Genomic DNA, 17,371 nt, shown 5'->3' with positions numbered 1-17,371 from the left:
ATATAACATAAATATATGTGTGTAAAATGTTAAAATACAGAAGCACTTTAAAATGAAAAAAAATTTTTTTTTTTTTTTTGCACTTTTCTGAAGCTGGAAACAGGGAAAGACAGTCAGACAGACTCCCGCATGTGCCCGACCGGGATCCACCGGCAAACCCACCATGGGGCGACGCTCTGCCCACCAGGGGGCGATGCTCTGCCCATCCTGGGCGTCACCATGTTGCGACCAGAGCCACTCTAGCGCCTGAGGCAGAGGCCACAGAGCCATCCCCAGCGCCCGGGCCATCTTTGCTCCAATGGAGCCTTGGCTGCGGGAGGGGAAGAGAGAGACAGAGAGGAAGGCACGGCGGAGGGGTGGAGAAGCAAATGGGCGCTTCTCCTATGTGCCCTGGCCGGGAATCGAACCCGGGTCCCCCGCACGCTAGGCCGACGCTCTACTGCTGAGCCAACCAGCCAGGGCAAGATGAAAATTTTAATCATCTATCTTCGGTATTCTTACTACCCAGAGACAACCACTGTCACTACTTGGTTATAGTTTTCTAGTTTTTATTTTCATAGTATCAGTTGAGATCACATGCATGATACATGTAGTTTTATGGACTGTTTTCTTAATCGTACATAAAACCTTTACTCATGACATTAAAATTCTTCATAAATATAATTTTTAGTGGCTTATGTACCACCATTTGTTTATTTGTTTAAGGTCAAGCATTTGGGTAGTTTCAATTTTTTTATAAAAATTTCTAAGGTAAACATCTTCATGAAGTGAAGACAGTGAACATTTTCCCATGACTCTTCATATATAGTTTCTTTCTTTCTTTCTTTCTTTTTTTTGTATTTTTTCGAAGTTAGAAGCAAGGAGGCTGACAGACTCCTGCATGTGCCCGACCAGAATTCACCCGGCATGCCCACCAGGGGGCGATGCTTGGCCCCTCTGGGGCGTTGCTCTGCTGCAATCAGAGCTATTCTAGCGCCTGAGGCAGAGGCCATGGAGCCATCTTCAGTGCCTGGGCCAACTTTGCTCGAATGGAGCCTTGGTTGCAGGAGGGGAAGAGAGAGAGAGGAAGGAGAGGGGGAAGGGTGGAAAAGCAGATGGGCGCTTCTCCTGTGTTCCCTGGCCGGGAATCAAACCTGGGACTTTCACACGCAGGGCCAACGCTCTACTGCTGAACCAACTGGCCAGGGCCATAGTTTCTTTTTTAAAGAATTTTTTGATCAATTTATACCTGTCTTATTAAAGAGTCACATTTTAACATTATTCATTGAAATATTTTCTAATTTTAATGGTTAAAAGTGATAATGTTAATAATATTTTGCTTTAATATACATTATTTACTTACTAATGTGAGTTGAACATGTTGTTGTGTTTGAGTGTCATTTGTAATTCCTAGAAGAGAGACCTTAAACTATAAATACCATATATATTTATATGATGTGTAAAGACTATACTTTCAGGGATCATTTCTATAGTTTGTTATATGATGTGTAAATTAATTTGCAAACTTCATGTTATTAGTTGATTAGATAACAGATATCTTTTTAATGGAAGAATGGAAAGCAAGGGCCAAGTAATGCAGCTGTAAGAACAGGGTCATGAAGCCCCTGATGAAAAGAGAATGAACTGCACAAAGCAGAAAACCAAGGGGTCGGCGGGCGGAATTAACGGCCAGACAGTGGGCAGAGGGGAAAGAGGCCTGCAGAGTAGAGAATGAGGGTCCCACCCCGTACATCCTCCAGCTTTGCTTTCCACGGGCTTCCCGAGAGTTTTCCAGGTGGGCTCTTACTTATGCAAGTCTTTGTTTCCCTCAAATTTGGCCGAGTGTCCCGAGCATGAATCTATTGTATAATGTTCCCCCCATACCCAGTGTGTCTCTTAAATTTGTGCATTACCCCTTTTAATTAGCAAGTCACTGTGACTATATTTTGGTATTTTTTTTTTTGTTTTTTGGCCCTGAAATCAGTTGTCCATAGTGTATACATTCTTTTGAGTTAAAAAAATAAATAAACAAAAAGTACCAGAGAACTCTGGAAATGGAGAGGATGGCAGGATTCATGCACAAGGTATTTAGCAATGAAGTCAAGGAGCAAGGGCATTGGTTGCCAAAAACCTAGACTTTATAAAATAACCTTCTAATATGCGGCCTGATGATTGGCAGTGACCGCTCTGTATACCTGTTTGTGCTTTTACTGCTTATGACTGAATGCAGTGCTCTAAGTGTCTCGCCCATATTATCGATGTGGTTTTATGGCACCCCACTCCTCTCAATGCTTGGGCTGAAAATGTTAGTCACCCTGGACACTGCCACCCTACCTGCCATCCATTAACCAGCTCTTTCAGCACTGCCTTTAAAAGACAACTCAAAGTCAGCCTCTCTTCTTGTGTAAGCCACCGTCATCCCGCCCTCCGGATGACTGCAGCAGCCTCCCAGACTACCCTCTGCTTCCTCTTCTGCATGCCTCTGATCTCTTCTTCAGACCAGAGTGATCAGAAGAAAAATCAGATCACATCACTTCTCTGCTCAGAGTCCTCCAATAAGCTGAGTAGAACCCAGGGTCCATTATGTATGGGCCTTCACCTGCCTGCTGCCTGCTTTGCTTGCTCTACCGCTGCCCTGCCCCTTTCCTGCTGTTCTTCAGACACCCCAAAACCTCCACCCCCAGCCACAGTCTCTCCCGGGGGTCCCCAAACTATGGCCCGCGGGCCACATGCAGCCCCCTGAGGCCATTTATCCGGCCCCCGCTGCACTTCTGGAAGGGGCACCTCTTTCATTGGCGGTCAATGAAAGGAGCACATTGACCATCTCATTAGCCAAAAGCAGGCCCATAGTTCCCATTGAAATACTGGTCAGTTTCTTGATTTAAATTTACTTGTTTTTTATTTTAAATATTGTATTTGTTCCCGTTTTGTTTTTTTACTTTAAAATAAGATATGTGCAGTGTGCATAGGGATTTGTTCATAGTTTTTTTTATAGTCCGGCCCTCCAACGATCTGAAGGACAGTGAACTGGCCCCCTGTTTAAAAAGTTTGGGGACCCCTGGTCTCTCCTTTCTTCTTCTGGAGCACTTTTTCTCTGGGTGTCCGAACATCAGGTCTCTGCTCGAGAGAGAAGGGACTTCCCTGACTACCCTAACCAAAGCAGCCCCCTTCTCCCCTCCTAACCCCACTTTATTGTTCCTCATAGCATTTATCACTCTGCTTCCCCAAAACAGATATCTTTGTTTGTTTATTATGTTTCCCCAACGTGATGGGAAGGGCCTTGTCTTTCTTGGTCATCACTCTTTCTCCAGGGTCTCGAACAAAGCCAGACACCATGGATGATCAGTAACTATTTGTTAAATGATTAAGTAACTCATATAACCAATTCAAAATCTAGTGTCTTGTAAAGTTACCATTTGCTCATAGTAAATTAGGTTCCTTATGTCTAAACTATTTGTTCTGGTACTATTTTATGTTGTCCTTTTTCTTGAACGCACACTGCTTGCTCATTTTAGTACCCTGTTTAAACTGATCAGCCTTGCAACTGATCTCTAAAGATGTTCACATGTGTCTAATTAATGACTTAGTCTGTGCTATTGATCCACAGTAGCCAAAGTTTTAATGTTAGATTTTTTTTTTGCACGGTTTCTACTATTTCCATGTTTCTTTTAAATTTCTTTAGAATATCTACTTTTATGTTCTCAAAAAGTAAAAGCCCTAATTTTAGAAAAGTAGTAGAAGAACATGTTGAACAGAAAATTAAGCTTAAACAAGAACTGACCCCAAAAGATCTTAAGAAAAAGTGTTCACAGTCTTTTAAAGTCAACTTCACTTCTTCAGTACCTTGCCAGCTATTCAAGCCTCTGACAAGATTCAATTTTCTGCTTGACTAAGCTATCATACTTATCATTTACAAAATATTTTATGGTTAAGGTTAATACCAACATTGATAATACCTAATTCCTGAAATAAAAAATTTTTCAGGAAAAAGATTTTTTTTTTTTAATCACAAAGTGAACAGAACAGAAAAATGCATATTTTGAAGTTGTGGGGTTTGTGATTGCCCATGTTTGTAACCTAATAGGGCTGTGAATCAGAATGCAGGTGACTGACATTTCTTTTCAGAAAGCTTTCCACATGGGCTCTGGTCAGCTTGACATTGCTGTCTACCCAACCCCACAAGCGCTTCCTGTCTACACAGTACACGGTGCTTTGTTTTACCTTGTGTTTTGTGTGTTCCAATTGTTTGACATTTAATTGTCTCTCCGAAAAGATGACTAGCTCCTAGTTAATATAGACCGTATCAGGGTCCAGGTCTTTGACTGCATTTCTTATCCCCACCCCTGCTCTACCCACACCCAGTTCTTGACTATACCTTGGAGCTGTTATTGAAAATACTCAGTAAACACCTATTAGAATGGAAGAGCACTATATTGGGTAAATCTAGAATGCTAGGGGATATCTGTGGCAACTTTAAGAAAATTAGTAAAACACCATTTAATCATTAAAGAGCAAAGCTCACATAATGCTTGCCTAAAAACATACACTTCCTCAGCTTTCGTTGACAGGAGTGTTAATTCTAAGGAGGGAATTCTGTTTGTATATTATGACTGAATGTAGCTGGCTTTTCTCTAGCCAAAGTGGAACACATTCTTCATGATTCTGTAATAGGTATCTCCTCTCCACCTACATTCAATGTTTATTCTGAACTTCCTCTTTTAAAAATAAAAAGCCCAGGCCCTGGCTGGTTGGCTCAGTGGTAGAGCGTCTGCCTGGCGTGCAGGAGTCCCGGGTTTGATTCCCAGCATGGGTACACAGGAGAAGCGCCCATCTGCTTCTCTACCCCTCCCCCTCTCCTTCCTCTCTGTCTCTCTCTTTCCCTCCCACAGCCGAGGCTCCATTGTGGCAAAGTTGGCCCGGGCGCTGAGGATGGCTCTGTGGCCTCTGCCTCAGAAGCTAGAATGGCTCTGATTGCAGCAGAGCAACGCCCCAGATGGGCGGAGCGTCGCTCCCTGGTGGGCATGCCGGGTGGATCCCGGTCGGGCGCATGCGGGAGTCTGTCTGACTGCCTCCCCGTTTCCAGCTTCAGAAAAAATAAAAAAATAAAAAAATAAAAAGCCTGTTAAACTACCACAGGATATATAAAGACTGGTAATTGCTAGAGGAGCAGAAAGAAATCGCTATACAAGCTTATAAGTTTCTAAGAATCATTGAGGAATGCTGCCTAGAACAGGAAGTGTTCGGGGAGAAAGTGCAAAGAGAATTGTCTTTAGGTTTAAATTGGATTTTGTGGCTTTTTAAAGTTATGGTTTCACTGACCAAACCTTTAAAGGTTTCCCTACCTGGCTCCAGAGATACCATCTCCAGAAATCCCAAGCTATTCCTGTAAGTACAGAAATGCCTGTCACTAAGTAGCAGGGTCAGAGAAGAAAGGTGAAGGTTGGGTAGGTAAATAAAGAGGCAGGCGTTAGGAAGAAAGAAAGAAGAGAGGGAGGAAGGAAGAAACACCATCTACTTACCTGGAGGTGGTAAAATGTGATCTCTATGAACCAGAGTCCTGGAAAAGGCCCTTGATAACGCTGACTGAGCGAATGAAATGCCCACAAATTAGTTACTATTATAATTTTACTCTAAAAAAAATTGTGCCAATTTGAGAGGATACAATTTTTAAATTTTAAAATGAAAGCTCTCAAATTCTTCCCTAATGTCCAGATAAGATAAACTCTCCATCCTAGATATGACAGTGCCCATTATTGAATTCTTCCTGTGATACCATTAATGGGATATTTAACAAATTTACTGAAAAAGAATGTTATGGTGGTTTAAATCGTACCTTTATGAACTACTACCCAGGTTTATAAAAGCTACACTTTTGGTGTAACGCAGTGATGGACGCGGGCAGGTGAAGGACGGGGCCAGTGTATGCAGCTGCATTTACTGTGGCGTTATTTCTGTTTTTATGGTTTATTATCTGTCTCCCAACTACAATAGAATAAAACTCCAGAGGACAGGGATTTTTTTAAATTAAGTATGGTATCCTGAGTCCCTAAAATAGGAAATAGCCCTGGCCAGTTGGCTCAGTGGTAGAGCATCAGCCTGGCGTGCGGGAGTCCCGGGTTCGATTCCCAGCCAGGGCACACAGGAGAAGCGCCCATCTGCTTCTCCACCCCTCCCCTTCTCCTTCCTCTATGTCTTTCTCTTCCCCTCCCGCAGCCAAGGCTCCATTGGAACAGTGTTTGCCCGGGCGCTGAGGATGGCCCTCTGGTCTCTGCCTCAGAAGCTAGAATGGCTCTGATTATGGCAGAGCGACGCCCCAAGATGGGCAGAGCATTGCCCCCTGGTGGGCGTGCCGGGTGGATCCTGGTTGGGCACATGCGGAAGTCTGTCTGACTGCCTCCCCGTTTCCAGCTTCAGAGAAATACAAAAAAAAAAAAAAAAAATGAAATAGCATAGTGTAGAAATTCAATAAATGTCCTAGAATATTGAATGAAGTAAAAGAGATCAAATCCAAAAATAAGAGAACAATGCATACCACTGAAGCCAAGTCCTTATTATAATATTGCCGGGCCTGGCTGGTTGCTCAGTGGTAGAGCATCACCTCGGTGTGTGGATGTCCTGGGTTCAATTACCACTCAGGGCACACAGGAGAAGTGACCATCTGATTCTCCACCCTTCCCGCTTTCCCGTCTCTTTCTCTGTCTCTTCTCCTCCCACAGCCATGGCTCCATTGGAACAAGTTGGCCCTGGGTGTTGAGGATGACTCCATGGCCTCACCTCAGGTGCTAAAACAGCTCAATTGCTGAGCAATGGAGCAATGTCCCAGATGGGCAGAGCATCACTAAGTAGTGGGCTTGCCAGGTGGATCTGGTCAGGGCGCATGTGGTAGTCTGTCTCTCTGCCAGATCTATCAGAAGTTAAGAGACCAAATTTGCATGGCATGTCTACTCTGATGCCACTGATGTATAGTTTGGTCGAGGGCTATGTAGTAACAGTCAATGTCAATGGCATTGGAGAAAGGGTGAGTTTTACCTTTTATCCATACTTTTCTCTATTGTTTGAGTGTTATAACTAGTGTGCATTATTTTTACAAAGATCATATCTTCAATCAGAACCTAGCAATTTAGTTTTATATAATATTTAACATGATTGTAATCTTAGACTTGGTCTGTATTTGGACCCTGTACTAACCTTCTGGTATTTCCTAGTCACTGTTGATAGCTTTAGAATGTATTATTTGTGGGTATTAAAACTATCTCTAAAAATATAGGTAGATAAATAGATTTAAAACTTGTTCCCTCTGGCCTTTTTACTTCCCATTGAGGCTACTTCAAATCGCTGTGGTTTATAGGGTTTAATAAGGTGAACAATTACAGGAGAACCACTGAGGGAAAACTGGAGTCCACCACTTTGAAATTTTTGTTTCAGGAAGTTACAGATTTGTTTCTCTCTTTCTATGCTGTGGAACTCCTTTTATTCTTGGTTCAGAGGGTCTCTAATCTCGGACGTCCCATTGCCCCCAGGGGCCTCCCGGGTCCTCCTTCTGCTCCCCTGTCCCCTGACCTCCCGGCTGCCTGGACTGACAAACTCAGCCTCCAGATGAAGTTCTGTCTCCTCTCCTCGCGGCTTGGAAAGGGGCGTATTTACTCTGCTTAAGCGCTTCAGGTCCTTCTGATCCGTTGTTATGTACAGACTGCTTTTATTATCAATGAATCATGTTTTACCGCGCCCTTTGTTTTCTTTCTTCGCCCCTTCTATTTTTCTCCGCTTCTTACCGGTAAATCCATTTCCAGCTCCAGACTGATAGAAGTAAAACAAAATGAGAGTTCAGCGCATGCATTACTTTTGCCTGGATCTTTTTTTCTTCCAGGCTTATCCTAAACATGATTCTTGGTATTGATGAGGAGGAAAGATAAAGGGTACTCAATCTAGATCACTCATCCCAGAAATAAGGGAAAAAGCAATACTTACTAAAACTATAACATTTCTAAGGAACCATATTAACACTTTTTGAGTACTTTCTATAGGCCAAGAAATTTAGTAAGTATTTTACATGCATTCATTCATTCAGTCCCACAACAGCCTGGGTGAAATAGGCATTATTGTGTTTCTTGTCTGCCTCAAGCAGTACAGGTAGTGGGCACCCATCTTATACTGGGAAGGTGGCTTTAAAAAAATCACTTGTTTTCTTTTAGCGGGTGTTGGTTTTTGAGTAAAATATTTAAGTTCAATTTCCTTTTCTGTGACATGCCAGAGTTTGTCTCCTTGGGCCTTTTGTTACAGTGGGTTTTTCATGAAGTTTTCAGGCTGCTGTTGAGCATTTTGTATCTGGCAATTTGAACACCTCCCTTCTTTCTGTACCACCCACTCAAAGCTCATTCCAGGTGCCCTTAGCAAATGACTCCCAAGGCATTTAAGTGGCCCAAGCTCACTGACCAATGAGGATACGTGTGCCCTGTATAACAGAGTTACGCAGTTCCTGGGATCAGGAGCGAAGGTTGCTTAAGCAAAGCTTTTGTTACTGTTAGCCTGTCGTATCCAGATTTCAGGACTGGAAAGGTAGGGGACACCTTATTTGCTTTAACTGTATGAGAGAAAGAGATGGTTGTGTTTGGTTAAAGTAATTTAGATCAGGTCGAATAAACCAACAATCTGTTTTGTTTGTTTTAAATTGAAGGCAAAAACTAATGCGAAGTCTGTGAGAATTTCAAATATTGTACACTTTACCTTACTAGCAGCAAAACCAAAATTTTTAAGTTATTAACATTAAAAAAAAATCAGTTCATCTAGCAGCTCTTCACTGTACCCTTATAAAAGCTAGGTCTTTACAAAGTCATCATTTTATAAGTTGCTGCTTTTTAAACAGTGGAATAAAAAGCAGGATTTTATCAATTAGTTCCTCATTTGTTTTCCACAGTCATTTCAGAGTCAGTCTCTATAGAAGAAATTTTTTATTTTAAGAAATGTGGTGATGACAAATAAAAAAGTTAATGGAATTAATGTTAGGATAATGACTACATAAAGGTTAGTAATAATGACGTTTCCTCTGAGAAAAGTTCCGGTTTAAGAAAACTCTTGAATCAATCATTTTTTCAAACCAATAGTAAAGTTTATGAAACAGAATTAGTTAGGTGGACATTATATGCTTTAAAGACTATAAATAAGTTTCACTTTCATTATAAAGAGTTGAGTTATATTTTATGTGCTATTTGAGATTTGTTCTAATATTAACTCAAAGAAACAAGAGAATTAGAATCATTTGCTTCTTTCTACCTGGTAATGGAGCAATTTAAATAGTATTTGAAGCTTCCTCAAAAGAAATACCTTCCTCATTGTGAATAAAATGATAAGCCAATGTTGCAACAAAATGTACACATAAGAAATATATATTGTTATTATTATCATCAGTCTACATGTAATATTTAATATTAGAAGTTAAATTTTCATTTGAAAAAAAGTAGAACCGATTTCCCATTATTGCTTTTTCCCAGAGATAGCTTAATATGGGTTGTATTTTATAACAGAAATTAGATCATATATTTGTTTAAAAATATAACATGCAAGAGATGGTACCATTTGGTAAAGATTTTTTTAAAGTATTTAGTTAAAACTATTTTTGTCTAATTTATAAAAAGAATTTTTTAGCGCACAGATCATTAAGTGCCCAGTTACTTAAGTGATCTCAGACACCCCCTTTTATTATTATTTTTACATACTCATTTAAAAGACTTACATCCTGAAACTTTCTAATTTTATTAGATTTGTTTTAAATGCTATTTTATGGTCTCAAGATCTCCTTTTTAGTCTTTTACTCTGGTTGACTCCTTGGGGGAGGTAGATGTGGGTTGACCAACAGCCACAGAGTTAACTATTCACAACAGGGAATACTTGCTAGCCATCTTCTCCACTACAAGTAAATGCTGTTTCTCAGTTCCAAGCTGAGGGTCAAAGGTTTTAGACTTAACTTCACAGATCAGAGGTCAGGCATGAATTGCTGCAATTTGTAGTCCAATTCTGCCGATATGACAGAATTTCACAGCTATGATGATTGCTTTTTTTCCACCTCTGCACACAGGCCAGGCTGGGCAGTTAACAGTGTAATTTGTACAAGTCAGCCCTTGGCACCCAAGTTTAATGAGTAACTAGCTGGTGCCTTGGGTTTCCCTGGTACAAGGTGCATATTATAAAAAGGGTCAAATGTTAATGCACGAAGACAGAGGGGGGTGGGGAGTGATATCTCAATAACCACCACCTATGAATCATATGTAAAGAATTAGTAATTTGTATTTATTTTTAAAATCCTGTTTCTGTTGTGTGAATGTTAGTATGTTCATTTTCTTTGCTACTAAAAGAGGTAGGTATATTTTTCAGATATAGCAAGAAAAATGGTCAGATTATATAGCCTGACCAGGCGGTGGCACAGTGGATAGAGCATCGAGCTGGGATGCTGAGGCCAGGTTTGAAACCCCGAGATTACCAGCTTGAGCACAGGCAAATCCAGCTTGAATAGCAAACTCACTGGCTTAAATAGTAAGCTCACCAGGGGTTGCTGGCTTGAACGTGGGACCATTGATCCCATGGCTGCTGGCTTGAGCCCAAAAGTCACTAGCTTGAGCCCTAACGTTGCTGGCTTGAGCAAGGGATCACTGGTTCGGCCAGTATGAGTCAAGACACATATGAGAGCAATCAATGAACAACTAAATTAATGCAACTACAAGGTGATGCTTCTCATCTCTCTCTCTTCCTCTTCTTTTTCTCAAATAAATAAATAAATAGAAAGAAAGAATGGTCGGATTAGAGATTATTGACGGAGCAGTAGAAAGTGCAGTTGCAGGCTGTTTACTCCTTTTGTGGGTCTCTTGAGATTTTTTTATAAGCATTCCGAAATGTGACAGCTTTAAGAATCTAGGGAACAAATTGGATAACCAAGGATTTCTGAATCTCTGACATTCTGTACTCTTCAACCAAAATGTTGAACTCCTACATTTCTAACCAAGGTTGAGAACAACTTTTACTGCTTAAAGTTGAATACTGGGACTCGTGAAAAAATTCTTAGATGGTGGGCTTTGACAGTCCGTGATTTTGCCATTCACAGTTTGAGTCACAGATGACTCTGAAACTGCAGTACAAGTCACCGTTTTTGTTATAGCACAACTTCTGCTCTTCCAGACTCAGGTGCAGAAGCAGTTGGATTTTTCCATAGAGCAGAATAGTCAAGAGCAGAGACTCTGGTCTCAGACCTCCTGGGTTTGAATCCCAGCTTCATCACTTACAGCTAAGGGACCTTAGCCAATAGGAAGCCTCCCTGTGTTTCAGTTTCCTCATCTCCAGGATGAAAATAACCATGGAATTGGCTTCAGGGGGTTGTAAGACAGTATACAAGAATGCTTAACACAGTGCCTGTTGCATAACAAGCACTCAACAAGTGTCAGCTGTTATTAACACTATTAATATCATTAATTATGTAGCTGAGGAATAAGTCTAGCCTTTCCCATACTTCATCCCAACTTGGTTTAGACTTGGTCTTAGCTCTGTTCATTTCATGAGGGTCACCAGCTATGGCATAGTTGGACAAGCTTTAGCATATGTTCCTTTTGAATATCATGGGGAAGTGTATTTTAGAATTTCTGTTTCAAGTCTAGCACTCTTCTAGATGCTATCTTTTTTCCACTAGCTGATTTGCTGCTGCATGCCAAGGCTGTAGAAAGAGAGAAATCCAAACCATCTGGTTTCCTTTCGGCGTTTTCGTTCTGCCCTTCAGTGAGAAACATTTGAGTTAAAAAAATTCATGAGCGATACCACACCAGTGGGCTAATTTTACCCCTGATAATATGTGTTATACTTACTAGGATTCATGCTTTTCAGAAATGCCAGAATAGAAACTCTGAAAATACCATTTTTTCCATTTCATTTCTTAATTTTAATCCTATGGCACATAGAAGTAGCATTTGAATAAAAACATAATTTTTACTGCCAATGACAATATAAAAAGCATGTGCTTAGCATTAAAAAGGTAGCAACATCTCACATTAATTTAAAAATTACTGGGTGCTAGGATGGGGTTTGGGACACTGGGACTCTAGTAGGGAGTCAGACTTAGATTTTGCCTTGGTAAAGTTTACAATTGATTGGAGATAACCATTGTTATATCAATTATTGTAAGGTTAAACCATATAAAATTGCCAATAGGCTACTATTTCTGTCCTCCAAGACAGTGGTTTTATATGATTCAATCTAGAGTTATAAGGAGCATTATGAGGGATTATAGGATGTCACTGGCACGTATCTTGGGGGCTCCAGGGATGACATCCAAGGAGTGAGATCTAAGGATGAGTATAAACTGGCTACACAGGGGGACTGGCCAGGGTTTGAAGCATTGGGAACAGAACATGTAAGAGGAAAAGTTACACAAGATAGGGCTAACAAAAGGAGACAGAGTCTTCCTTATAGGACTTACTAGGAATATTGACTTTATCTTACGGCAGTGGGAAGACTGTTTAGAGGCTTAAGCTGGAAGGTGTTTTAGAAGGCCACTTTGTCCACTGAGAGCTGGGTTGATTGCAGTGGGCAGGAGTGGATGGAACAGAGTCAGTTGGGAGGTGACTGCCGGCATCCAGGCAGGAACTGGTGGTTGGCAGTTTACAAAATGCTTTCAAATGTAGTATCTTGTTTTATCTTTTATAACAATTCTTATGTGAGTAGTTAACATCAGCTTCAGAAAATTGGCATGCCCGTAGTCAGATGGTGCTGGTGGCAGTGATAGCTCTGTCATCTGACTCTTGCCCCGTTCTCCTGGGAGCTTCAGGCACCAGCATCCCTGGGTGTGGGCAGTTGGTGGAGGGAGGGGATGAGAAAGGTTCTTTTAGCTTAGGTTTATGAATGAGAATTTGGAAGCAAGCAGAGCGTGACATGGAACTTGATTTTTTTTTTTTAAATAAATTTTTATTAATGGTAATGGGATGACATTAATAAATCAGGGTACATATATTCAAAGAAAACATGTCTAGGTTATTTTGTCATTAAATTATGTTGCATACCCCTCGCCCAAAGTCAGATTGTCCTTCGCCACCCTCTATCTAGTTCTCTGTGCCCCTCCCCCTCCCCCTAACTCTCCCCCTGTCCTCCCTCCCCCCCACCCCTGGTAACCACCACACTCTTGTCCATGTCTCTTAGTCTCATTTTTATGTTCCACCAATGTATGGAATCATGTAGTTCTTGTTTTTTTCTGATTTACTTATTTCACTCCTTATAATGTTATCAAGATCCCACCATTTTGCTGTAAATGATCTGATGTCATCATTTCTTATGGCTGAGTAGTATTCCATAGTGTATATGTGCCACATCTTCTTTATCCAGTCTTCTATTGAAGGGCTTTTTGGTTGTTTCCATGTCTTGGCCACTGTGAACAGTGCTGCAATGAACATGGGGCTACATGTGTCTTCCCGTATCAATGTTTCTGAGGTTTTGGGGTATATACCCAGTAGAGGGATTGCTGGGTCATAAGGTAGTTCTATTTGCAGTTTTTTGAGGAACCACCATACTTTCCTCCATAATGGTTGTACTACTTTACAGTCCCACCAACAGTGAATGAGGGTTCCTTTTTTCTCCACAGCCTCTCCAACATTTGCTATTACCCGTCTTGTTGATAATAGCTAATCTAACAGGGGTGAGGTGGTATCTCATTGTAGTTTTGATTTGCATTTCCCTAATAACTAATGAAGCTGAGCATCTTTTCATATATCTGTTGGCCATTTGTATCTCTTCCTGGGAGAAGTGTCTATTCATGTCCTCTTCCCATTTTTTTATTGGATTGTTTGTTGTTGAGTTTTATGAGTTCTTTGTAAATTTTGGAAATTAGACCCTTATCTGAGCTGTTGTTTGAAAATATCATTTCCCATTTAGTTGGCTGTCTGTTTATTTTTATATCAGTTTCTCTTGCTGAGCAAAAACTTTTTATTCTGATGTAGTCCCATTCATTTATCTTTGCCTTCACTTCTCTTGCCATTGGAGTCAAGTTCATAAAATGTTCTTTAAAACCCAGGTCCATCAGTTTAGTACCTATGTCTTCTTCTATGTACTTTATTGTTTCAGGTCTTATATTTAGGTCTTTGATCCATTTTGAATTAATTTTAGTACACGGGGACAGGCTGTAGTCGAGTTTCATTCTTTTGCATGTGGCTTTCCAGTTTTCCCAACACCATTTGTTGAAGAGGCTTTCTTTTCTCCATTGTGTGTTGTTGGCCCCTTTATCAAAGATTATTTGACCATATATATGTGGTTTTATTTCTGGGCTTTCTATTCTGTTCCATTGGTCTGAGTGTCTATTTTTCTGCCAATACCATGCTGTTTTGATTACTGTGGCCCTATAATATAGTTTAAAGTCAGGTATTGTAATGCCCCCAGCTTCATTCTTTTTCCTTAGGATTGTTTTGGCTATTCGGGGTTTTTTATAGTTCCATATAAATCTGATGATTTTTTGTTCTATTTCTTTAAAAAATCTCATAGGGATTTTGATGGGAATTGCATTAAATTTGTATATTGCTTTGGGTAATATGGCCATTTTGATTATATTTATTCTTCCTATCCAAGAACAAGGAATATTTTTCCATCTCATTGTATCTTTTTCGATTTCCCTTAACAATGCTTTGTAATTTTCATTATATAGGTCCTTTACATTCTTTGTTATGTTTATTCCTAGGTATTTTATTTTTTTTGTTGCAATCGTGAAGGGGATTATTTTTTTGAGTTCGTTTTCTAATATTTCATTGTTGGCATAGAGAAAGGCTATGGACTTCTGTATGTTAATTTTGTATCCTGCGACCTTACTGTATTGGTTTATTGTTTCTAATAATCTTTTTGTGGAGTCCTTCGGGTTTTCGATGTATAGGATCATATCATCAGCAAAAAGTGATACCTTTACTTCTTCTTTTCCGATATGGATGCCTTTTATTTCTTTGTCTTGTCTGATTGCTCTGGCTAGAACTTCTAGTACCACATTAAATAAGAGTGGAGAGAGTGGACAACCCTGTCTTGTGGAACTTGATATTAAACTGGAGCACTTGGCGGGGGGAATACATTTATTAATTTCATGTATTTATTTATACCCGGCCTCACTCCAAAAGTGGATTTGAAACAACTTTCAAAACTACATATGGTCTGACAAGAAGAGGAAGTAGATAATCAGGGTAGGCAGGTTGAGATGATGCCATCGGTGTCTTAAGTCCAACAGACACTTGGTAAAGAGGGACTCGTAATCAGCTCTAAGATTCACATGCCCCCCCAAATATATTTAAAACAAGCCAAGAGTTCTGTTCAGAATAGCTTTTCCTTCTACTAGAATCTAGAAAACTTTCTCCATTTGGTCTTCATAAAGATTCTATGATGTATTGAGCAATATTCCTACTTGTTTTAGAGTGAGTGGGGGGATTGGAATGAATTAACCCTATCAATGTCTGGAAACCATTTCTTATTAGTATACTGAGTGATGTGACCTTTGGTAAGACAGTTTCCTGCATAGTAAAATCAGGATTTGGACTAGAGCTAGACCTCTCAGAGTGGGCGCCATGGGGTATCTAATAATGTGTCAGGAGGAGTGTGGAGCCACGGAGGAAAATGTGGCATCTGGGTCTTGCTTGAAGATTTTTGACAAAACAACAGTAAAATTTTTGTGAAATGTGTTTGGAGTCATTCCGGAAACACACAATTGAACCTTAGTGTTTCATTTTAGGGAAAAGTTCTGTTTCTTGAATAGTCATGAGAGGCATATCAATAATCCCTCTTTCCTTCATAAAGACATAATATGAAACTATATAAAACCTATAATATTATGTATATATTAATAATTTACTTTCAGTGCATGGAGTTTACATGTCCATCACCATGACACTTTTTTAAGGGGGAAATCTTGCCATTATGCAAAGAGAAAGCTCACAATTCTGCACAAATAATACATGCCAGAAATGGTGCTTAAAGTATATTTTCTCTCATCTCTGTATAGTTCTGCAAGGACTGATCTCCACTTTATGGATGTGGAAACTGAGGATCAGAAAAGTTGAGTAAATTTGTCTGTATTCACTCAGCTAATAAATGAATAGTGCTGGAATCCAAATTTTATGCTATTGCCTCAACAGGGTGGGATAAATTTCCGGACACAGCTTGTAATTTGTCCATTTATTTTTACTTATCACGCACTGTGATGTTGATCGTTAGGTATTATCCAGGATGCGGCATTGGGAAACCATCGGCACAGACGTGGGAGTGGGTTGTATACTTTAAGCAGTAAATAGTTTAACAGCTGTGACTCTATGATTTGTTGGAGGGTGTGGTGCTTTTCCCCCCCCTTTCTTTCAGTAAATCATTGATAATAAGGATTAAAATCAGCTCTGGGTTTGGTTTATGGGAGGTTGTGGATCCCGCTGAATGCTTTGCCAGTCGTTGCAATATAAAGATAGTTACAGCAGAATAATTTCGGAGCTGTCGCTGACTCTAGAGGCCATTTAGCGGGCAGGTTCCAAACTGCGCTCTCTGTAGTCCTACGGGCCCCAGGGGCCCCCACACAGCTCCAGTGGAGGAGGGACCAGAGTCGGTGCTGAGCTGGAGGCGCGTCCCCACGTCATGCCCCCTCCGCTTCAGCCAGCCTCCGTTTGATTAGTTTTGTTCCTGCATCTAGGTAAATTTTTGGTGGAAGAAAAGGTTCTATTCCTAAAAACCAGTAAAAGAAAACAGAAGTTAAAACCAGTCTGAAAACTGGTCATCCAACTCCTTATTTTCTTCCTGGGGAACAAACTTTGGGGTGAAATGCTTTGCCTAAGAGCACAGAAAAAGGCACGGCAGAGCTAGAATTAAAACTAGTCTGTCAAACATACGTCATGTTCTGCATTCTAAATACATACAATTATACTTGTCAATTACTTATTCCTCAGTAAAGTTGGGGAAAGTTTTTTTGGTAAAGTTGACTTGTAGCCCCCATTCTGAAGCTGCAGCCACTGTGCCATGCTGAATCTTAGATGCTGGATGAGGGCTCTCAGTAGCGGGGGGTGAATGTGCTTAAAGTTGGCCGGATTCTGTATCCAGATGTGAAATAATGGTAAAAGTTTTGTGTTTAAGGTTATTTTAATATTTTATGCGATGTACCCTTATCTTTACTTTAAGCCTCCTAAATTTGAATATTTTCTACGTCATAACTTTAAAGGCCTTTTATCCTAGGACCCCAAATACTGTTTTTGTGGGACTCTCCATGCCAAGAACATTCTCGTCAGAGTCTTAACTATACATGTTAGGGCAGAATATCAAGTCACTGTCATAGCAACTCTAATTGGTTGCTAGTGGATGGTGGTTCTAGTTTCAGTGGTTTTGAGCCCTCTGGACGCAGCAGAAAGGAGCGTGTGATCTACCA

At 40.4% G+C, this 17,371-nt stretch overlaps 1 protein-coding gene and 1 pseudogene across 2 annotated transcripts in view; both read left to right on the top strand.

The window, feature by feature from the left end:
• Nucleotides 1–17,371, top strand: part of RBM47 (RNA binding motif protein 47) — a 174,240-nt gene that overhangs the window by 118,767 nt on the left and 38,102 nt on the right. The gene's annotated exons all lie outside the window — the stretch shown is intronic.
• On the top strand, nt 1,442–1,511 carry LOC136407234 (small nucleolar RNA U3; annotated as a pseudogene).

The sequence above is a fragment of the Saccopteryx leptura genome, chromosome 5 (assembly GCF_036850995.1).
Source record: "Saccopteryx leptura isolate mSacLep1 chromosome 5, mSacLep1_pri_phased_curated, whole genome shotgun sequence".
Classification (NCBI taxonomy): Eukaryota; Metazoa; Chordata; class Mammalia; order Chiroptera; family Emballonuridae; genus Saccopteryx; species Saccopteryx leptura.
The sequence above is the reverse complement of the archived record's forward strand: the minus strand, read 5'-3'. Positions and strand labels throughout refer to the sequence as shown.